We start from the raw sequence: 23,235 nt of genomic DNA, 5'->3' as shown, positions 1-23,235 counted from the left end.
TTCTCTTTCAGACTGTCTGAACTCCACCTACTCATTGCTGAAACCTCCGAAAGACGAACATCACTTGGAAGAGTATGAAGATCCTCCTATTGCATCGGGACCCGCCGAAATGTCAGTAGCTGCACCGGCAGGTCAGAGTTCACAATAATGACATCACTTTGGTCACGTGTTTTACGCACAAGCGTTCCAGTTCTGATGAATCTGCTTCGACCACTTCCTCTGGCAGCTCATCCTACAGACGGGGAAAAAGAGTTTTTAATTTTGTCCTCAGTTGCATCATCTACTACTATCACCTTACCCCTGAGCGCTTTGGTCCTCAATTCGCCAAGCCTTGAGGAAACTGACTCTGTTCGTTCACCCTGTCTGTGCCCCATGTGGTTTTCTACAGCTCTGTTAGTTCACCTAGAACCATAGAGCCATAGAACATTACAGCAGAGAAACAGACCTTTTGGACCTTCTTGGCTGTGCCGAACTTTTATTCTGCCTAGTCCCACTGACCTGCACCTGGGCCATCTCCCTCCAAACCCCTCATACATATACCTGTCCAGGATTTTCTTAAATGTCAAGTTAACCCGCATTCACCACTTCATCTGGCATCTCATTCCGTACTCCCATCAATCTCTCCGTGAAGCCTCCCCACCCCAATTGTTCCCTTTAAACTTGTCCCACTTCACCATTAACCCACAACCTCTGTTTTTCTCCACTGGCCTCAGTCAAGAAAGCCCAGCTTGCATTCACTCTACCTATACCCACCATAATTTTACACACCTCTATCAAATCACCCCTCATTTTCCTACGCTCCAGGGAATAAAGTCCTAACCTATTCAACCTTTGTGTATAACTCAGTTTCTCAAGACTCGGCAACATCATTTGTAAACCTTCTCTGCACTTTTTCAAACTTTTTAATATCCTTCCTCTAATTAGGTGACCAATACTGCACACAATACTTCAAATCCGGTCTAACCAATGTCTCATACAACCTCCCCATTACATTCCAGCTCTAATACGCAATACTTAGATTTACAAAGGCCAATGTACCAAAAGCTTTCTTTATAACCCTATCACTTGTGAAGCCACTTTTAGGGAATCATGTACCTGTACTTCCGGATCACTCTGTTCTACTGCACTCCACAGTGTACGACCATGTACCTTGTATATTCTACCTTGGTTTGACCTTCCGATGTGCAATACCTCACACTAGTCCGCATTAAACTCCATCTGTCATTTCCCTGCCCATTCCTCCAACTGGTCCAAATCCCTCTGCAAGCTTTGAAAACCTTCCTCACTGTCCACTGCACATCCAGTCTTTGGGTCATCAGCAAATTTGCTGATCCAATTTGTCACATTATCATCCAGATCATTGATATAGATGACAAATAACAATGGAACCAGCACTGATCCCTGTGGCACACCCCTAGACACAGGCCTCCACTCAGCAAACCTGAACTACCACTCCCTGGCTTCTTCCATTGAGCCAATGTCTAATCCAATTTACAACCTCTCCATGTATACCTAGCGACTGAATCTTCCGAACTAACCTCCCATGCAGGACATTGTCAAAGGCCTTACTGAAGTCCATATATAAGACATCCACTGCCTTCCATTCTTCCACTTTCTTGGTAACTTCCTCGAAAAACTCTAATAGATTAGTTAAACATGACCTACCACGCACAAAGCCATGCTGACTTTTTGTAATAAGTCATTGTCAATCCAAATAATTTTAAATCATATCTCTTAGTATTGCATCAATAACTTACTTACTACCGATGTCAGACCTACCGGCCTATGATTCCTTGGCTTACTTTTTGAGCCTTTTTTGAACAATGGAACTACATGAGCTATCCTCCAATCCTCTGGCATCTGACCCGTGGATATCGACATTTTAAATATTTCAGCTCGAGCCCCTGCAATTTCAACACTAGTTCCCTTCAAGGTCCGAGGGAATACCCTGCCAGGTCCTGGGGATTTATCTACTCTGATCTGCCTCAATACAGCAAGCATCTCCTCCTCTATAATTCACTATAATTTCCATGACTTCCCTACTTGTTTGCATTGTTTCCGTAGACTCCATTACAGTTTCCTTGGGAAATACAGATGAAAAAAAACTTTCAATATCTCCTCCATTTCTTTTGGTTTCGTAATAGGTGTCCATTTTGATCTTTGACAGGACCAATTTTATCCCTAACTATCCTTTTGCTCTTAACATATCTGTAGAAGCTCCTAGGGTTACCTTCACCCTGACTGCCAAAGTAACCTCTCCTATTATTTCATCCCTCCTAATTTCTTTCTTAAGTATTTTCGTATTCTTTTCAGACTCCTCAAGCATCTTATTTCCTCCCTGTTCCCTATCCATGTTATACATATCTCTCTTCTTCATAATCTTACATCTCTGCCATCCGAGGCATAAAGTCCAAATCGCCTGACATATTTCCATAACTCAGTCCCTGAATTATCCTCGTGCGTCTCCTCTGCACACTCTCTAGCTCACTGGCATCGTATCTCGCGGAAGACGACGTCATAGGAACACTGTACTCAAAGTGTGGCTTCACTGACGTCTTGTGCAATTCCAACATGACCTCCCTACTCCTGGACTCATTGCCCTGACGGATGAAGGGCGGCGCGACAGGTGCTAACTTCACCGCCCTGTCTACATGTGACTGCACTTTCAGAGATCCGTGTCCGTGTCCTCAGGCTTCCTGTCTACTTGTGATTCAACATTCAGGGAACAGTGTACCTCTAGCCCTACGTTCTATAATCTCCCGCAACATTCCTCCCTCCCGTCTTCGAGGGTGATCTACCATCTGTGATCGTGATACGGGGCTTGAATAGCGTCCATTACAGCTATGAATCTGGACATATTGGTCAGTCAAATTCCACTGGTACACACACTTTTACACAGAGTAGTCTACCAAGTGAAAAAAAAAGAGATGTTTTATTTTCTTCCCTGCTCACCATGTCTCACCAAGGTTCAGCTGTTAGGAATTAATACTGAAGTAGAAAAATGCATTCAACAGTGTCTGGAGGGGAGATGCCAGAGAGTAGTGGTGGAAACTGTTTGCCAGTTTGGAGGCCGATGACTAATGGTGTGCCTCAGGGATCGGTACTGGATCCAATGTAGTTTGTCAGATACATTAATGATCTTGATGATGGGGTGGTAATTTGGATTAGTGAGGATTTAGATGATTCTAAGACAGGTGGCGTTGTGGATAATGAAGCAGGTTTTCGAAGCTTGCAGAGAGATTGAGGCCAGTCAGAAGAGTGGGCTAAAAAATGGCAGATGGGGTTTAATGCTGATAAGAGTGAGGTGCTAAATATTGGTAGGACTTATCAAAAATGACATACATGGTAAACAGTAGGGCATTGAGGAATGCTGTGGATCAGAGTGATCTAGGAATAATGGTCCATAGTTCCCTGGAGGTGGAATCTCATGTGGATAGGGTAGTGCAAACGCTTTTGGTATGTTGGCCTTTAAAAATCAGAGCAATGTGTATAGGAGTTGGGATGCAATGTTAAAATTGTACAAGGCATTGGTGAGGCCAAATTTGGAGTATTGTGTACAGGTCTGGTCACCGAATTTTAGGAAACATGTCAACAAAATAGAGAGATACTGAGGAGATTTAGTGGAATGTTAACTGCGTTTCACCACCAAAGTTACAGAGAAAGGTTGAACAAGCTAGGTCTTTACTATTCGTAGCGTAGAAGGTTGAGGCGGGTCTTGGCAAAGGTATTTAAAATTATGAAGGGGATAGATGGAGTTGACATGGATAGGCATTTTCCATCGAGAGTTCGGGAGATTCAAATAAGACTTAAATTAAGAGTTAAGGGGCAAACGTTTAGTGGAATCACGAGAGGGGACATGTTTACAAAGAGAGTGGAATCTGTGTGGAACTAACATCCTGCAGAAATGGTGGAAGTAGGTTCATTATTGTTGCCTAAGAAAATGGACAGAAAGGAATTGAGCCAGATGGGCTGAGTGCCGGTCTGTGGGAATAGGTGAGTGTAATCGTTCGCCACGGACTAGAAGTGCCGTGCTAGCCTGTTTCCGTGCTGTAACTGTTACATGGTTATATATATAAACGATCTGAATGACAATATAGGTGGATGGTTTGGTTTGTTTGTAGATGATAGGTTGATGGGTGTTGTGGATCGCTTAGAGGATCTGCAAAGAATTCCGTAGGAGATGGATTGGTTTCTGATATGGGATGGAGGATTGGCAGATGGTGTATAACACGCAGAAACGTAAAATGGTGCACCTTGGTAGTCGAAATGCTCAGAGGTAGCACTCTACTAAAGCCAAAACACTAAATGTGTTTTTTGCAGAGGGATCTTGTAATCCAATGCCACTATTCATGCCATGGTTTCTGATAGGATGGCTCAGAATGCCATTCCTGCCATTATTAGTTGGACTCTGAGTTTAAAAGTCCGGCTGTTATAAAGCAAACTTACAATAAATTCTAGTCAGCATGAATCAGGCGTATTGAAAACAGTTCTGGCCACCCCGTTATCGGAAGGTTGTCAAGACCTTTGCTGTCATCCGGAGAGGATAAACGGAATACTGCCTGGTTTCGATGGCTTGGGCACGTGTTTGTTTCCCCTGGAGCGGAAGAAAAAGAGATAACAGAAGATCATAAGAGCTACAGACAGTATCATTCCCAGATGTGAACTGTCTAACACCAGAGGGAATGCACCCCGGACAGCATTGCCGGCCGAAGGGCCTGTTCCTCGGCTGTACTGGCTGGTCTACGATGCAGGATGTTCGAAACACACAAAGCCTTGTTAAATTTCCAGGTTCTCACAGGTCTTGGCCGCAGCCAGCAGAGTTCCCAGTGCAGATCCGTGGATAACACCGCCCGTCACGGACGTCCGCCGCCCTCTGTGTTCTGTGGACAATCCAATACGGAAATTCTTTTCTCAATTCACTGTGAATCCCAGTCATCACAATCTTGTGAATGGATCTCCCATGAGAGAGACTTTGTCAAAGGCCCGTCTGCAGTCAACTCCTTATCTCTCCATTGAACCGCGTGATCAATCCGAGATCCCTTTCTCTATCGACAGTTAAGTGTTCTGTCGTTAACTGTCTCCTGTCCCTTCACATTTAACGCCCCAAAGGAAAATATCACACTTAGCTGAGCTAAACTCCGTTTGCCATTCTCCACCCAGATCGACAACTGATACATACCCCACCGAATCTGCGGGCGATATTGCGCGCTGTCCACAACTTCACCAATCTTTGTGTCGTCTGAGATTTACAACCATCCATCTCTATTTTCATCCAGGCCAGTCACACCCATCACAAACACAGCATGGTCCGGTTGCATATGTAGACCATTTCCCACCATCTTTTTTCTTTTTTCTCAAAATATATTTTGTTTTATTTTTTACTGAAGAACATTTCGGAACAGGCACTTCCGGCCATTCAGGCCGCGCTGCTCAACAATTCTCAGAATTATTCCGTGTCCAATTTACAATAACCAATTAAACACCCTAACGGTATGTCTTTGGACTGTTGGAGGAATCCAGAACGCCCGGTGGAAATCTACTCGCTCGTGGGGAGAAATTGGAAACTCCTTACAGGCAGCGGCGGGAATTGATCCCAGGTCGCGGGTACAGTAAAGCGCTGCGCTAACCATCACGGGCCCGTGCTGCCCTTCTCCTTGTCAGCAGCCACAAATCAACGAAACGCAGTGGAGTCCACGAAAATCCCCACAACATGTTCATCCCCACAAGTCCGTCAATTATCTCGTATGGAAAAGGAACAAAGCGGGCAAACAATAATACAGTTAGGAAGAATAATAAATCCCTGACAATCTCAATCCACTCGTTTGAACCCCCTCCTTTCTCTCTCCATTTCTCTTTCCCCCTCTCTCTCCCTTTTTTCCTCCCCTCACTCCCCCACTCTTTCACTGTCACTCTCACAAATCCCATTCAACCTTCACTCATAACATCGCTTCCTCTTCTCCTGCAGCCATTCCCTGTCTCCGTTCTCTTCTCGTTTTTCTTCCCCCATTCGCTCACTTTTTACCCCCATCGCTCCCCTCTCACTCTCACCATCTTCTCCTTCTGTTTATCTGAATCGTCTCTCCACAGGTCCGCATAAACAGCAGCCGAACGAGAACATCGGAAATAGACCGGACCGTAAGATCTGCCTACTCTACCTAGTTACGTCCGTCCTCTTCGTGACCCTGGTCGGGCTGTCGATCCATGGTGAGTCGAACGGACTCCGGTTGGAGTCAGACCGTAAACTAACAGAGTGGAATGAAACGTGAGCTAAAACCTCAAAGTGACACGGACTCGCCGCTCAACGTGTCACATCTGACCCTCAGCATGTCACTGAAACGTACTGTACCGTGACACCGACACATACCTCACCGTGACACTGTCACGCCCCTCACCGTGAAACTGACAGTTCCCTCACCATGCCAGGGGCACAATTCCCACCATGACACCGTTACGTCCACAGCGTGACACCGACTCCCACTTCATCGTGACGCCGAATAATAATAAACTCTGAATCCTGACGGCCAATTCCCCTGGATCCCCTGTATCATAATCTTCTGGATAAGCCTCCCCTGAGGGACCCGGTCAAACACCCAGGGACTCCCACCTCACCGTGAATAATAATAAACTCCGAATCCAGACGGTCAATTCCCCGTGGATCCCCGGTATCATAATCTTCTGGATAAGCCTTTCCTGAGAGACCCGTCAAACAGCCCTCAGCGTGACACTGTCACACCCACCGTCGCCATGACATGCCTCTCAGCGTGACACAAACACACCCCTCTCTTTGAGACCAGCACACTCCACACCATGACATAGATACTCCACCCACCGTGACATCTCCACGCTCCTCACTCTGAGATTTCTCACGCCGTGACATCGAGAAACACTTCATTGTGACCCGGCACAACTCAGGCCAGGGCACCTAAACACCTGTCACAGTGACACCGACACGTTCCTCACCGCAACTCGGATTGACCGACAGGATACTTATTCAGACCCCCATTGGAACATGAACTAAATCCTCATCGAATCATTGATATACCCCTCAGCGTGACACAGACACGCCTCTCAGTTCCCTCCAGATTACCCAATTTCCGTCTGGAGAAATACGTTTGCCTGTCTGTGTCTAGGTTGCGCCGACGCCTCTCACTGGGCCACCAGCACATCCATCACTGTGACACCTTTCACCGTGACACTGACACAACACTCTCTGTGACCCGTTCGGTAGCGTGCCGCTGACTCACTGTAAACGCTAAACATCCTTCGCCATCTCTCTCAGTGTCACTGATTCGTCATTCCAAGGAAAACTGCCACCGAAACTGCCAAACAGAACTCCGTCACCAGTTCACTGAGATGCAAACGAAGTACAGATCTGTCAACGAAACCAAGGCACAAATCTGTGAATTGTTGACCAGCAGAAGAGGTGAGGCATCATCCCGCTCTTTCACCCGCTCTTCATCACAGGGCAGGCATGGAGAGAGGAAGCGTCACTCTGTGTTTGACCCGGTGAATGTGTTATGGGGCTGCGTGGAGGATGTCTGTCCCCTGAAGTGTATTCTGGCACCGTGGAGAGAGCGTTTCACTCTGAATCCGCGAGTGTTCGACGGGATGGTGCAGCGGGGGCTTCACTATGTGTCTGAATCCGGGAGTGTGTGATGGGATCGTGGAGAGACAGTTTCCGTCTGTGTCTGAATCCCAGAGTGAGGAATGGGACGGAACAGAGGAAGAGAGGAAGCGTCACTCTGTGTTTGACCCGGTGAGTGTGTTATGGGGCTGCGTGGAGGATGTCTGTCCCCTGAAGTGTATTTTGGCACCGTGCAGAGAGCGTTTCACTCTGAACCTGCGAGTGTTCGACGGGACGGTGCAGCGAGGGCTTCGCTATGTGTCTGAATCCGGGAGTGTGTGATGGGATCGTGAGAGACAGTTTCCGTCTGTGTCTGAATCCCAGAGTGAGGAATGGGACGGAACAGAGGGAACATCACTCTGCGACTTAATCTGGGTGTGTGTGATGGGACTGTGTGGAATGAGCTTCTTTCTGTGTCTGACTCCGGGATTGAGTAATGGGATCGTAGAGAGACAGCGTCTGTGTCTGACTCCGGGACTGTGTGAGGGGACAGTGTAGAGGGCCGTTCATTCTATGTATCAGCGGATTGTGGAATTGGATGTTCCGGAGCGAGTCTGAACCCGTCAGTGTGCCATGGGAGAGCGGGGGCGGAACTTCGCTTTGTGTGTGAGCACAGCTGAGCGTGATGGGACGGTTGAGAGAGAGCTTCACTCTGTGACTCGCCAGGAGAAGGGTCATGTAAGGAGGGCGTAAGGAGGGAGATTTACACTGTGATAGGCTCGGGAATGTGTGATGGGACGGTGTGGAGTCAGCTTCCCTCTGTGTCTGACACATGCAGTGTGTGATAGGACGGTGTGGAGGGGGGGGGGGAGGTAATGAGCATCGCCCGTTCTATGACCCCTGTGTTATTTGATGTCACCTTGTAGAAGGAGGATTATACTGTGTCTGACCACGGGAATATGCGGCGGGATTGTACAGAGAGTGTTTCATTTCCTATCTGACCACGGGGAGTGTGTTGGGGAAGTTTTGGGGATGCTCACCCTGTTTTCGTCCGCAGGACTTCGTGATGGGAGAGCATGCAGTGACTTTCACTCCACATTTGACCCAATGAGTGTGTGATAGTGTTGTGGAGAGAAAGCTTCAGTCTGAGACTGACCCCGGTCGTGTGTGATGGAACACTGTGGTAGGAGAATCACTCTGTGTTTGACACTGGGAGAGTGTAATCGGATCGTCAGACAATAGCTTCATTCTTCATCTATCCCTGAGAGTGTGTGACGTGACGTTATGGATGGAACCCAAATTTCTGTCTGCCCAATCAGGAATGTGTGTGATTGAATGGTCTGCAGGGAACTTCACTCTATAATTGACACGGGAGGCTATGATGGGACGGTGCCGAAGTAGTTTCATTGCAATTCTGAGCTCGGGTGTGTGTGTGATGGGATGGTGTGGGGGAGATTCACTCTGAGTCTGATCTCGGGTGAGTGTGATGGGACAGTGTGGAGGGAGATTCACTCTGTGTCTAACCACGGGTGTGTATGATGTAATTGTATAAGGGATTTCCACTCTATGTTTAATCCTGGATTCTGTGATGGGGCAGTGCTAAAGGAGAGTCCCTCAGAGTCTGGCAACGGGTTGCGTGATTGGAAATTGCGGAGGGAGCTAGTTCATATGTCTCACCCCGGGAGAGTGTGACGGTACAGCAGGAAGTGAAATTCTATTTCTGTCTGTCCCTCAGGATCTCTGTGATAGTATGGCGGAAATGAGCTTTTAACTGACACCTGAAGTTTGTGATGGGGCGGAATTGAGCGAGCTACACCTGGTCAGGGATCCCTCGAATGTGTAATTGGGTCCCGTGGCGGGAGTTTCAATTTGATTCTGACAGCAGTTGAGTGTGATAGGACGGTATGAACGAGCTTCAGTTTGATTCTGACGACGGAAACTTGTGATAGAAGGGTGTGAGGGTAGTTTGTATTTGACCCCGGGAACGTAAAATGGGGCAGATTCGAGGGAGTCTTACCCTTTTTCTGACCCTGGAAGTGTGTGATGGGACAGTGTGGAGTGATCTTTACTCTGTGTCTGACACAGTGTGTTTGCGATGGGATGCTATGCAGGGAGCATCAGGAATCTAACCCCAGGAATGATCATTGGGAAAGTGAGGAGGGAACTTCACTCTGTCTTTTACCGGAGTGTCTGATGGGACAGTGCAATACGGAGCTCACACTGGGTGAAACCCCTGGGAGTGTGATGGGACTGTATGGAGGGAGTGTCACTCTGCGTCTGACCTCTGTCCACTGTGACAGGATGAACTGGAAGGAGCTCCACTTTGTGACTGACATAGTGTGAGTGTGATGAAATGCTATGGAGTGATCATCACTTATATCTGACCAGTGGAGTGTGTGATGGGGCGGTGTGGATGAAGCTTCCCTCTGGGTCTGACTACAGGAGTATCTGATCGGACGGTGTGGAGGGAGATTCACTGTGTGTCTCACCCTGCGAGTGTGTGACGTGAACGTGTGGAGGGAGATTCACCCTGGGTCTGACCACAGGAGTATGTGATTGGACGGTGTGGAGGAAGATTCACTCTGTTTCTAACAGGAGTGTATGATGGGACGGTGTGGAGGGAGTTTCACTCTGTGTCTCTCCCCGGGAGTGTGTGATGGGACGATGAGGTGGGAGCCTCTTTCTGTGTCTGATTCCGGAGTGTGTTAAGGGTAAGGAGTGGGTTTCATTCTGTACTTGACCAAGTCTGTGTGATGGGACGGTGAGGAGGGATTCTCTTTCTATGTTTGACTCACAGTGGATGTAATGAACCGTACGCAGTGAGGTTCACTGTTCCTTCTTCCTATTTTCCAGAGCAAGAGTGTCCCCAGTACTGGATCAGAAATGAAGGCGGCTGTTATTTAATAACCACGTTGCAATTCTCCTACGATAAAGCGAGGCAGAATTGCTGGGACCTTGATTCTAAACTTCTTGAAATAAATTCAGCAGAAGAAGCGGTACGTGTCAGATCGACGGTAGATATTTCCACACCAGAGTGAAGCTCCCTTCGCTCCGTTTGATCTCACACTTCCGGTGTCAGACACAGAGTGAAGCTCCCTCCTTCTGGTCCCAGGACACACTCCCGGTGTCATAAACAGAGTGTATTTCCTTCACACCGTCCCGTCACACATTTCAGGGGTCAGACACACAGTGAAGCGTCCTCCACACCGTCACATCACATACTCCCGAGGTCCTACACAGAGACTTCCCTTCATATGGTCTCATTACATACTCCCGGGTTCAGACACAGATTCTGGCTCCCTGCACACCGTGGCATCACATTCTCCTGTGTTAAGACACAGAATTAAGCTCCTTCAATACCATCTCTTCAAACTCTCCAGGGGTCAGTCAGAAAGTGATGCTCCTTAAATTTTGCTCGAATTCAGTCATTAATGATAACAATTTAATTTCACAGAACTTTATTAATAATGCTGTCAGCGAACAAGGCAGTTCATACTGGATTGGAAAATGCAAAGACGGGTGAGATTTGGGATCTTGCATGTTTCTGAGATGAAAGTGGGTCGTCGGAATGATACAGGCTGCGAGAGGCCAGTGGGCAGTGGATTGATTTTGGGGACTGGCACAGGCTGCAGGAAGGTTGTGTGCAGTAATATTAGTTTGTGCTCAGGCACGAGTTGCTAAAGGGAGTGGGCATTGGTACGAGTTCCGGCTCTGACAAGGGCTGTAGGGAGAGAGTGGGAAATCGGGGCGTTTTGGAGAGAGAGGAAGTTCTGCGGTGAGAGAATGGGCAATTGGATTTGTTTCGGGATCGACATGGACTGTTGGTAGAGAGTGTGCAGTAAAACTAATGTAACCATATAACAATTACAGCACAGAAACAGGCAATCCCGGCTCTGCTCGTTCGTGCCGAAAGCTTACTCTCACCTGGTTGCACCGACCTGCACAGCTCAGAACCCTCCATTCAATTCCTGTCCAAAACCTATCTATTTTTCTTTCAAATGACAGAATCAATCCTGCCTCTAACACTTCTACTGGAAGCTCGTTCCACACAGCGACCACTCTCTGAGTAAAGAAGTGTTGCCCTTAAACTTTTGCCTGTTAACTCTCAACTCATGTCCTCTTGTTCGAATCTCCCATACTCTCAATGGAAAATGCCTATCTACGTCAACTCCACCTTTCCCCTTCATAATTTTAAATACCTCTATCAATTCACCTCTCAGCCCTCCACGCTCCAAAGAATAAAGAACTAACTTGTTGAACATTTCTCTGTAACTTAGGTGCTGAAACACAGGTAACATTATGGTAAATCTCCTCTGTACTCCATCTATTTTCGTGACATATTTCCAATAATTCGGTGACAGAACTGTACACAAAACTCGAAATTTGGCCTCAGCAATGCCTTGTACAAATGTGACATTACATCCCAACTCCTGCACTCATTGCTCTGATTTAGAAAGGCCAGCATACCGAAAGATTTCTTCACCATCCTATATACATGAGGTTCCACTTTCAGGGAACAATTATTCCTAGATCACTCTGTTCTAATGCATTCCTCAGTGCCTTCCCATTTACCATGTCTGTCCTATTTTGATGAGTCCTACCAAAATGTAGCCCCTCACTCTTATCAGCATAAACTCCAGCTGCCATCTTCCAGCCCAGTCCTTCTTTTGGCCTACATCTCTCTGCAAGCTTTGAAAACCAACTTCATTGTCTACAACGGCACCTATCTCAGCATCATCTGCGTACTTATTCATCCAATTTACCACCCCATCATCCAGATCATTAATGTATATAGCAAACAAAATTGGACCAGTACAGGTCCCTGAGGCATACCACTAGTCACCGGCCTCCAACGTGAGAAACAGTTATCCACCACTGCTCTCTGGCATCTCCCATCCAGCCACTGTTGAATCAATTTTACTACTTCAATATTAATACCTAACGATTGAACCTTCCTAACTAACCTTCCGTGTGGAACCTTGACAAAGGCCTTACTGAAGCCCTTATAGACAAATTCCACTGCTTTTCCCTCGTCAGATTTCCTCGTAACCTCTTCAAAAAATTCAATATTTGTCAAACATGACCTTCCAAGAACAAATCTATGCTGACTGCTTCTAAATAGACCCTGTCTGTCCAGATAACTGTATACGCCATCTCGAAGACTACTTTCCATTAGTTTACCCACCACTGACGTCAAACCTGCACGCTGATAGTTGCGAGGTTTACTCTCAGATTCCTATTTAAACAACGGAACCACAAGAGCAATACGCCAATCCACCGGCGGCATCCCCGTTTTCGAATGACATTTGAAATATTTCTCTCAGAGTCCCTGCTATTTCTACAATAACTTATCAGGACCCGGAGACTTATCTACCTTTTGTATTCTTTAAATGCTCCAGTACTTGCTCTTCTTTAATCACCATAGCTTCCATAACTACCCTACTTGTTTGCCTTATTTTTATTATTCAATATCCCTCTACTCAGTGAATAAAGATGAAAATAAACTGGTCAAAATCTCCCACATATCTTTTGGCTCAACAAATAGCTGGCTACACTGATTCTCTAAAAGGGATCCTTCACTATCCTTTTGCTATTAACATACCTGCAGAAACACTTTGGATTTATTTTCACCTTACTTACCAAAGCAACCTCATATATTCTATTAGCTTACTAATTTATTTCTTAAGATTCTTTTTATATTCGTTATATTCTTCGAGCAACTCATTTATTCCATGCTGCCTATATTTATTGTAGATCTCTCTCTTTTTCCGAATCAGGTTTCCAATATCCCTTGAAAACCATGGCTCTCTCAAACTTTTAAACTTTCCTTTCAACCTAACAAAAACATATAACATTCTGCAGCCTCAAATGTTCAACTTTAAATGACGTCAATTTCTCTATTACGATCTCAACTTAAAACAAATCGTCCCAATCCACTCGATCTGAATCCATTCGGATCTCCTCAAAGTCAGCCTTTCTCCAATCAAAAATCTCAACTCAGTGTCCAGTTCTATCTTTCTCCATAATTATATTGAATCTAATGGTATTGTGATCACTGGACCCGAAGTGATCCCCAAATCATAGCTCTGTCACCAGACATTTCTCATTCCCTAACAGGAGATACGACACGGCCCCTTCCCCAGTTGCTACCTCTATGTATTTCTAAAAAAAAAAAATATCCAGCACACATTTTACATACTCCAAGCTACCCAGACCTTTAACAGAATCGGCTTCCCAGTCTATGTGTGGAAAATTAAATTCTCCCACAATCACTACAAATACCTGCTATCCACTTACAAATATGTTGCTCCATTTCTGGCTCGCCATTAGATAGTCTGTAATTGTTACGGCACCATTCCCATTCCTCAGTTCTACACAGATGTTCTCCCTAGACGAACCCTCGAGTCTATCCTGCCTTGCCACCTCTGTAATATTTTCTTTGACAAGCAATGCCACACCACCCACTCTTGCCCCTCCGATTCAATCACACCTGAAGCAACGAAGTCCACGAATATTTAGTTGCCAATCACAACCCTTCTGCAACAATTTTTCACTAACTGCTACAACATCATATTTCCAGGTATCAATCCATACCATAAGCTCATCCACCTTTCTTTCAATTCTCCTAGCATTAAAATAGATGCATTTGAGAAACTCTCCACCTCTTCCTCTCTATTTAGCCTTAAAAGTGTGAACAACATTATTTTCTTTTTGTTCCTTCTCCCCTAGATCTTTGGTCTGTGCTCTCCCCTTCTCTATCACCTGTGTATCCTCCCACAGACTGTCTACTAGCTTTCTCTGTTTGTGAACTAACCTCCGCTCTCCTAGTTTCTGCAAATTGATTCCCACCCCCAGCCATTCTAGTTTAAAGTCTACCAGGGAGCCTTAGCAACCATTCCGGCCAGGATATTTGCCCCCCTAGGATTCAACTGTAACCCGTCCTTTTTGTAGAGGTCTCTCCTGCCCCAAAAGAGGACCCAGTAATCCAGAAACTTGAATCACTACCCCCTGCTACAATACATCAGCCACGTATTTATCCTTTAAATTGTTCCATCCCTACTGTTACTGTCGCGTGGCACAGGCAGCTTTCCCGAGATTCCTGCCTTTGCGGTCCTTCTTCTCAACTCCCTTCCTTTCTCCCTATCTTCGCCTTTCAGGACAATTTGTCTTTTCCTACCTATGTCATTGGTACCGATATGTACCACGACCTCTGGTTACTCACTATCCCAATTCAGGATATCCTGCTCGCGATCAGAAACATCTCGGACCCTGGCACGAGGGAGGCAAACTACCATTCACGTCTCCTGACTGCGTCCACAGAATCACCTGACTGACTCTCTAACTGTCGAGTCCCATATTAATACAGCCTTCCTCTTCCTTTCCCGACCCTTCTGAACTACAGGGCCGGATTCTTTGAGCCAATGGCAAGGCCACTGTCGTTTCCCCCAGGTAGGTTGCTTCCCCCCAATAGTACTCAAACTGGAGTACTTATTGTCAAGGGGTACAGCCACTGGGGTACGCTCTAGTATCTGACTCATCCCCTTCCCTCCACTAACCGTGACCCACCTGTCTGCCTCCTGGGGTTCTGGTGTGACCACCCGCCTGTAACTCAGCTCTATCATCTTCTTCCTCTCACTGACCAGACGAAGGTCATGGAGCGACAGCTCCAGTTCCCTAACACAATCCCTTAGGACCTGCAGCTCTGCGCAGCTGACACAGCTGTCCACGTCCATGAGGCTACGAGACTCCGGGACCTCCCACATCCGAACACCGAGAACAACAAGCTGCCTTCACTCTCATCGTTCCTCACTTCCCTCAGATAGCAGGAAAATTAAAAACTGAACCTACCTTGCCTCGTCCGTTTCCGCCTAAGCCCGCTGAGGCAAAGCCCTTAAACCTTCACTCTGCTCCCGGCTCACTCCGCTGCCCGCAAAACGACGATGCCCTTCCTTTTAGATCTTCCCCGCCTCACTGTCCAACGTCACACGCCTGCGCAGTCCCGCCTCTCTTAACTGCGATGAGAAGAAGAAAAACGTCAAAATGGCTCCCGCCGCACTCCCGTTCTGATCCTCACACTTCCTTCTCCAAATGTGGGAACTGACATGGGCTGTGGGAAGAGAGGGCGAAGGGGGAGTCTTTTGGTGGTTGGCACAGATCTTTAGGGAAAAGGCTAGGCATTGAGATTATTGTGGGGACTCGCACGGGAACTTGAGGTGAGAGTGGGAAGTGTAGTATTTTGGGGACTAGCACAGGGCCGTGGGGAGAGAGTAGAGCTAGGAAGCTCTTTTGGGAACTGCCCAGGTGGTGGGAGAGAGTGAGGCGGTGGGAGCACTTTGGGCCTGGCACATGTCTGTGGGGAGGGATTGAGGTGTGGGTGTACTTTGGGGACAGACACAGATCTGTGGGGAGAGAATGGATCAGTGGGAGTACTCTGGGAACTGAGACACCTCCGTGGGGAGAGCATGGGGAGCGGGAGATGTTATGGTGACTGACGCAGATCTCGAAGAAGAGGGTTGAGCAGTTCGATTATTTCGGGGACCGGCACGGGGCTGTGGGGAGTGTCAGGCAGGTGGTGTAATTTGGAATGACAACGATCTGTGGGGTGAGAGTGGAGAGTGTACTTAGGCAGAAAACACAGACCTGAGTGGAGACAGTAAAGAAATGGGAGCATTTTGAGGACTGACACGGGCCTGTGAGGAGAAGGCTGGGTACTGATATTATTCTGGTCTCTAACACCTATCAGTGGGTAGAGAGAGATCTGCAGGGAGAGAGTGGGTCAGTGGGAGTATTCTGGAGACTGACACAGGGCTGTGCTGGGTAAGTGGGGCTGTGGGAGATGTTGGGGTGCCACAGGTCAATGGCGAGGGAGGGTATATGTGGTTTTGGGGACTGACTGTTGAAGGTGCTTTAAAATTCTTTACCCTTCTTTGACAGGCAATTCGCTTCGAAAGTCTTGTACCAGATGACGGGATCAGACCCCGAGTGCGGTGTATGTACACATGACTCTGAGCTTAAACCTTGCGAGGAGGTTCATACGCGCTTCATCTGTGAGAAGTCCAGATATTTGTTTCCGGGTATTTATGAAATGATAAAGGATCTCTGTCTGCAACCAGTGGGACCGACTTGAATATAATGATGAAACTCTCTTTCTCCTCCAGTTCTCTTAACCACTCGCTCTATCTACCCCTTCCGCGCTGCTGTCCTCACCCTGACCAAATTCGCCACTTTCCTTCTCTCGCAATGTTACTCACCATTTTGCCCTCTCTTTACCCTCGTCCCTCGAAAGTGTCGCTCTCATCCCTCGCCACTCCCGCCTCCTCTGTTTTATCCCCATTTTCCTCACCGCGCTTCCTTGCCTCCATTTCCCCCAATTTCCCGTTCTGTTCCCGGTCTCTCCCGCGATTCTCTACTCTGTCTCTAACCACTCTCCCCATCCCACTGCGTCTCTATTATCTAACCCAACTCGCATCCCGCTTCTCTCTTTAGCTACTCTCACCTCAATCATATGTGTTAATATTCTCGATACCGCAGTCCTGCGGAAATAGTGTGCACGCATTCGCCTGATCTGTGTCCCTCGTGGTTTTGTACACCTCTGTAGGTTCACCGATAAATGTCTCAGAGTTACCAATCTCGCTCCATAACTCAGCCCCTCCTGTCCCGTCAGCATCCTCGGAATTCTCCCTCTGCAATCTTTCCAGTTCGTTGAGAGTTTTCTTGGAGGAAGGCAAGCAGAACTGAACTCCATTCTCCAAGTACGGCCTGACCGACGTCATCTGCAACTGCAACGTGACCTCCGACTCCCGGACTCAGAGTCCTGACTGATGAAGGCCAGCGTGACAAATGTCCTGTCTACCTGTATCGCATCTTTTCTACCTGATTCACGGTCTGTTTTATTATCTGTGACTTAGACCACCTGAGATTTGTTCTTTTCAAAGATCAGTAGGGCGCAAATATGTAAAATTAATGTCATATGCACAAAAGCTAATAAATGCCGCAGAAATGTGAAGGCGATGTTCATGTGTTCAGGAATATGCTGGCGGAGAGGAAGAAGGTGTTCCTGGTTCATTGAGTTTTCAGTCTCCAGATCGTCGTCAAACCTCCTTCCCAGCCGACCATCCTTGTCACCGTCATCCACGACTTCCCTACAGCACTCCCTGTCTCCTCCTCGTTTCCGCTTCCGCCATTTTCTTCTACGGACCATGCCTCCACCAACCCTCCATCACCTATAATCCGCGCCGTCTCCGTTATCTCCTCTGTCCCCAACTCCTCTCCCCGTCTCCCTCACCCGTTCTATACCCAGCAGGTCCTCCACGGTTCCATTAATCCTCTCCCTCCTGTACACGTCTCCATATCTCTCTGTTCATATGGAAATCTGGGGAGGAAGGGGGAGAGATGACGTCTGGTATTACATCACCCAGCCCCCTTCCAGCGGATATCGATCGCTCGGTTCCGAGCCTCTGCCCTGCTCTGTGTGAACAGGCCGATCGTTTGGATCGACAACACTTCATCACAGTGACTGATATCTCACCATCACGCCCGTGCTCCGACCAAAACCAACCCTCCCTTTCAATGTTCTCTTGTTCCCTGCACACCCTCTGAAGACAAACACACGCACATTCTCCGAACCGGCATACAATTCAAGACTTCATCAACAGCGGAGTTCTTTGGAGCTTCGGAACATAGGAGTTTCTGAGGAGACCTGGGGAGTAATCTTCACTCTTTGTCTGAACCCTGGAGTGTGTGATGGGGCGTTGTGGAGTGAGTCTCACTCTGTGTTTGACCCCACGGGTGTATGATGGGACGGTGTGGAGGGAGATTCACTCTGTGACTGACCAAGGGAGTGTGTAATTTGACGGAGCGGGGGGAGATTCACTCTGTGTCTGACCCCGGGAGTGTGTGATGCGACGGTGTGCAGAGAGATTCATGCTGTGTCTGACCCGGGGAGTGTGTGATGGGAAGGTGTGAAGGGAGACTCATTCTGTGTCAGACCCCGGAGGTGTGTGATGGGACCTGTGTGGAGGGAGCTTCACTCTGTGTTTGACCCCGAGAGTGTGTGATGGGACGGTATGGAGGGAGCTTCGCTCTGTGACTGTCCCCTGCAATATGTGACGGGACGGTGTTGAGCGAGCTTTACTCTGTTAATCTCACGTGTAGTGTGTGATGGGAAGGTGTGGAGGGAGGGAGGTTCCGTATTTGTGTGACCCTGGGTGTGTGTGTACTGACTGTGGGATGACTGTGTGGAGGAAGCTGCATTCTGGGTCTGTACCCGGGAGTGTTGGATACGACGGTGAGGAGTGATTTTCACTCAGTGTTTGGATGTGTGTGTGTGTGTGTGTGTGTGTGTGTGTGTGTGTGTGTGTGTGTGTGAGTGTGTGTGTGTGTGTGTGTGTGTGTGAGTGTGTGTGTGTGTGTGTGTGTGTGTGTGAGTGTGTGTGTGTGTGTGTGTGTGTGTGTGTGTGTGTGTGTGTGAGTGTGTGTGTGTGTGTGTGTGTGTGTGTGTGTGTGTGTGTGTGTATGTGTGTGTGTGTGTGTGTGTGTGTGTGTGTGTGTGTGTGTGTTTTTGTGTTTGTGTGTGTGTGTGTGTGTGTGTCACACACACGGACTTGAGGAACAAAGTGGCGGGAAATTGGTTTCCATTCGGTTTACCTCTTTGAATCTCCAAGGAGGAGTCTTGGGGCAGAGAAAGCCCAATGCTGTAGTTTGGTTTGTTTTCAGTTTAATTATTGTTTATTTCATTGTAATAGCGCCATTATTAGCATCAGTAGTAAGGCATGGCACGGGAGTTGACTGCTTGCCTTGCGGGTTGTGGGAGGGCATGGAGATCTCCAGTCCCTGAATACTTCACCTGTATGAAGGTCATCCAGCTGCACCTTCTAACACTCTGCGTTACAGAGATGTAACTGGAGCTGGATGAATTCGGGTTCATTCGGGAATTTAGGGGTTGATAGGGAGGACATGTAGAGAGGTATTTACAGGTGCAGGATGCAGGAAACTGTGTGACAGACTGTGTGGCTGTTTGGCCAACCGGCTCAATAACAGGTACACCACTTTGGATATTTCTGGACTGGAGGAGAGAGGTGCAAATGACCAATCTGGGGGAAGTCTCACCGGTCAGGTCTCTGGCACTGACTATGTTTCTGTGGCTCCGAAAGGAATGGGGTGAGACGTGGTGAGCTGTCTCGATAGAGTGTTCTTTGTTAAGGGAACAGTGAAAGCTACTGTGGAAAAGAATGAGATTTCTCAATGGTATGTGGTCCCCAATGTACAAGGATATTGCTAGGATGGGGGAGCATGCCTTATGAGGTTGAGTGAAATCGACCTCTTCTCCTTGGAGCGACGGAGGATGAGAGGTGAACTGATAGATGTGTAAAAAATAATGAGAGGCAATCATCGTGTGGATAGACACAGGCTTTTTCCAAGCTGCTGAGATGGCTAGCACAAAAGGGCATTGTTTTCTGGTGCTTGGAAACAGGTACAGAAAATGTATCAGTGTAATTTGTTTACGCAGAGAGTGGTCACTGCGTGGAATGGGCTGCCGGTGGCGGTGGTGGAGGTGGAAGCGAAAGGTTCTTTTGTGATACTCCTGGATAGGTACAAGGAGCTCGGTATAATAAAGGTCTTTGGTAAAGCCTAGGTAGGTCTAAGGTGAAGACATGTTTGGCACAGCTTTCTGGGCCGAAGAGCCTGTGTTGTGCTGTAGGTTTTCCATATTTCAATGCTGTCTATGTGAGAGACGCCAGTATATAGGAAAGAAGAGTTCTGCAAATGTATGTATGTGCAGGTGCAGCCAGATTCGAAAAACAACATGGTTTTTCGAAACATTATGGTTCTAAAAACAACTTCAGATATATGTATCACTGGGTTCTTTTCCACGGAACGTGCGACCTCTACAGACGAAACGGATTCATTTCATCTCAATTCAATTCGATTTCAGTTTCATGGTGCATCCATCACACAGGGATGCGCATGAATACAGCCAGGACGTGGCCGTTAATTGCAATACCAACGGTCCCACACCGCCCACAGCGCACATAACATGATTAAAATAGAAAGATAGCAAGCATATGTAGGATATCAGTGAAATACATTTACGCATTACGTACAACATAATGCGCGCGCGCACAAACACAGACGCACACGCACACAAACACACACACATTTATGCAGCTTGAAGCCTGTAGTGTACTCGAGCAGGAGTATAAACTCTGAACTAAACACCTCGGTATACCGTAGTCAATGAGGGCACGATCCCAGTAAGATTAGCCGTTTGCTGTTCACTCTTCTGCATTAAGGTCTGGTGAAAACAGTTGATAAAACAATACAAAATATCTACAGTATTTGTTTCGTTCTTGCCATCACATTTACATCATAAGTACCTGCATAAGTAAGACTGCAACAAACAATATTACATTAAAGTACAACATACAGTCCGAACCTACCTACATCATCAACAACTTTAAATGCACTTCAACACAAACTATCCAGCAACGCTTTCAATAGCACAAGAAAATAAACTTTATCAACCGTCACTACTTTTAAAAGAAGCAGCGTCAACATTGTTACTTCAACATATCGATTATCATATGAACTTACGGTGTTGCTTCTATGATGTTTCTCAGTGCGTAGAACGAAACTTTTCTCGCGGTGATTCTGCACACACAAGCCCCCTCTTTCCCGTTTCTCCAAACCGGTATTTTACAACACGACTGGGCGTAACCGGGTGTGACGTCACCACACGCCGCGATACATCATAGACGGTGAATTTACTTTCAAAAACTTTAAATTTAACTAGAAAATAATTACAAACGAATTTCTAAAGCGAAAATGTAATACAGCTAAACAAATGCCTGAAGGGCATCACAAGGCCCCTGGGAACATTGAATGCCACGGTAACCTACAGTTGTTCACAACAGAGATTGTATTCCGTCGAGAGAACACTGGGGGGCAGCACAGACTCCTGCCTGGAGGAAACACCTCACAGCTGCCACCTGGCTCAGCTCCGTCATTCCCTCTCCCATGAGCAACTCTCTGAGTTTACACCAGAACTGGATGGAACTAATTATCCCAGCGGCAACTTTTGCCAATAAAAGGGGAGAGTGGTGGTATAAACTAGAGTTGCAGTGGGATAAAAACTAGAACGCCATTACGGATAGTTGAGTGGTTGTTGGGACAGATGTTATTAAGACTCCAACACAGTCAAGATACAAAAAGTTGTGCCTGCTGGGATTCATGTTCCGGAGCTGCGTACCTTTCAATGCAGGACGTATTGTACGAAAGGAAGATGATCTCAGGGCAGGGTCAAAGACTAGAGGCATGATAGTTAAGCCATTAGTGAACTTGATTGCAAGAGGGACAGGTCCGTTTGCCCGATATTGCAGTTTACCACTTTTTTTTGTTGTGTTAATGCAGAAATAATCGAGTGAAGCGCTGCTTCATTAGTCAAGGAAAATATCACGGCCGTGTTCAGGGCAGATTGGGGAACTCGTCTGGATGAGGCTTAAAGGTGGAACTAAGGAATAATGAAGGTGTGAACTCGTTCATCGGGCTACATCACCGGTCCTGGGGATTCAGATGAATGAATCTGCAGAGAGATATGTTAGGCGTCACCCTAGTTTGGAAAAGGAGTCCAGGAGAGACCCTATGAACTGTGCTGCTATTAAGAGAGAGAGAGAGGGGGAGGCGTCCAGCACAACGAGAGAGAGACAGAGAGACAGAGACAAAGACTTCTCGGAAGGATGTTATGGTTCCTCTCCTTATACTTTACCTGTCTCCGAGGTCACTTGCTTGCTTGTAGAGTCTCCATCAGGTTGATGGACAGCTGGCGTCTAACATGTGGAGATAAAAAGCCGATCCGCTGAGACACACCAGGACACAGGAAGAGACACGCACAGTGTCGGACACTGAACGAGCTTTGTGAACCCGCATGAAGGTGGGGTTTCGGAGTGTCGGTTCCGTGAAACCGATCAGAGACTGACAGTGTGAAAAGGTGCGGCCGGTGGGGAATTATTCGTGTGTCCGCCCTCGTCTGGGTGATATTTCCACCACTGAGGAACGGTCCTCCGTGTTATGGTCATGAAGGTGACGAAAACAGGATTTCGGAAGACAACGGGAAGATCGACGGCAACAGCTCACCTCTCACATCTCTCTCTCTCTCCAACGTTACTCAACTAACTGCCTCGAACTGAACTGAACTCTCTGCATGGCATTGTGCCCATTTAGCCCTAGGTTTGAAAGAGCCTAGTTTTGTTCCTATTTCCACACCAATTACTAGTTACTAGTTACTCATAAACACTATTAGTTTATAGTAAAAACAAAATTCAAAATGTTTTCCGTTTCTGCTGGTTCTTTAACCCGTCGCGGGGTACGTGACAGAAAGCAGACAGTTGCAAGAAGCATAAGCTTGTGACATTGGGTGATTTTAACTTTCTCGGTATTGACTGTGAGCCCCATACCGTGAAAGAAGCAGTGGGATAGTTTATCAAATGTTTTCAAGAAACTTTTCTTAATTGAAGGTATCAGGTTCCACCGAGAGAAGACAATACTTGATCTCCTCCTGCCGAATGGGACAAGGCAGGGGTCAAAAGTTTGTGCAGGGGCCCACTTTGCATCTAGTGACGGTAATACCATGCGATACAAGGTAGCTCTGGAAAAGGACAGACTTGACCTGGGGT

At 47.2% G+C, this 23,235-nt stretch overlaps 1 long non-coding RNA gene across 1 annotated transcript; it reads left to right on the top strand.

Annotated features, from left to right (window-relative positions):
* Positions 1-7,670: 7,670 nt before the first annotated feature.
* On the top strand, positions 7,671-17,497 carry LOC132390016 (uncharacterized). The gene is made up of 3 exons (XR_009510752.1): positions 7,671-7,756; positions 10,418-10,560; positions 16,499-17,497. It is a non-coding gene; the product is annotated as an uncharacterized LOC132390016 (long non-coding RNA).
* Positions 17,498-23,235: the final 5,738 nt, after the last annotated feature.

This window comes from Hypanus sabinus, unplaced genomic scaffold (genome assembly GCF_030144855.1).
Source record: "Hypanus sabinus isolate sHypSab1 unplaced genomic scaffold, sHypSab1.hap1 scaffold_738, whole genome shotgun sequence".
NCBI lineage: Eukaryota > Metazoa > Chordata > Chondrichthyes > Myliobatiformes > Dasyatidae > Hypanus > Hypanus sabinus.
Note: the sequence above shows the minus strand (reverse complement) of the source record. Positions and strands in the feature narration are given on the sequence as shown.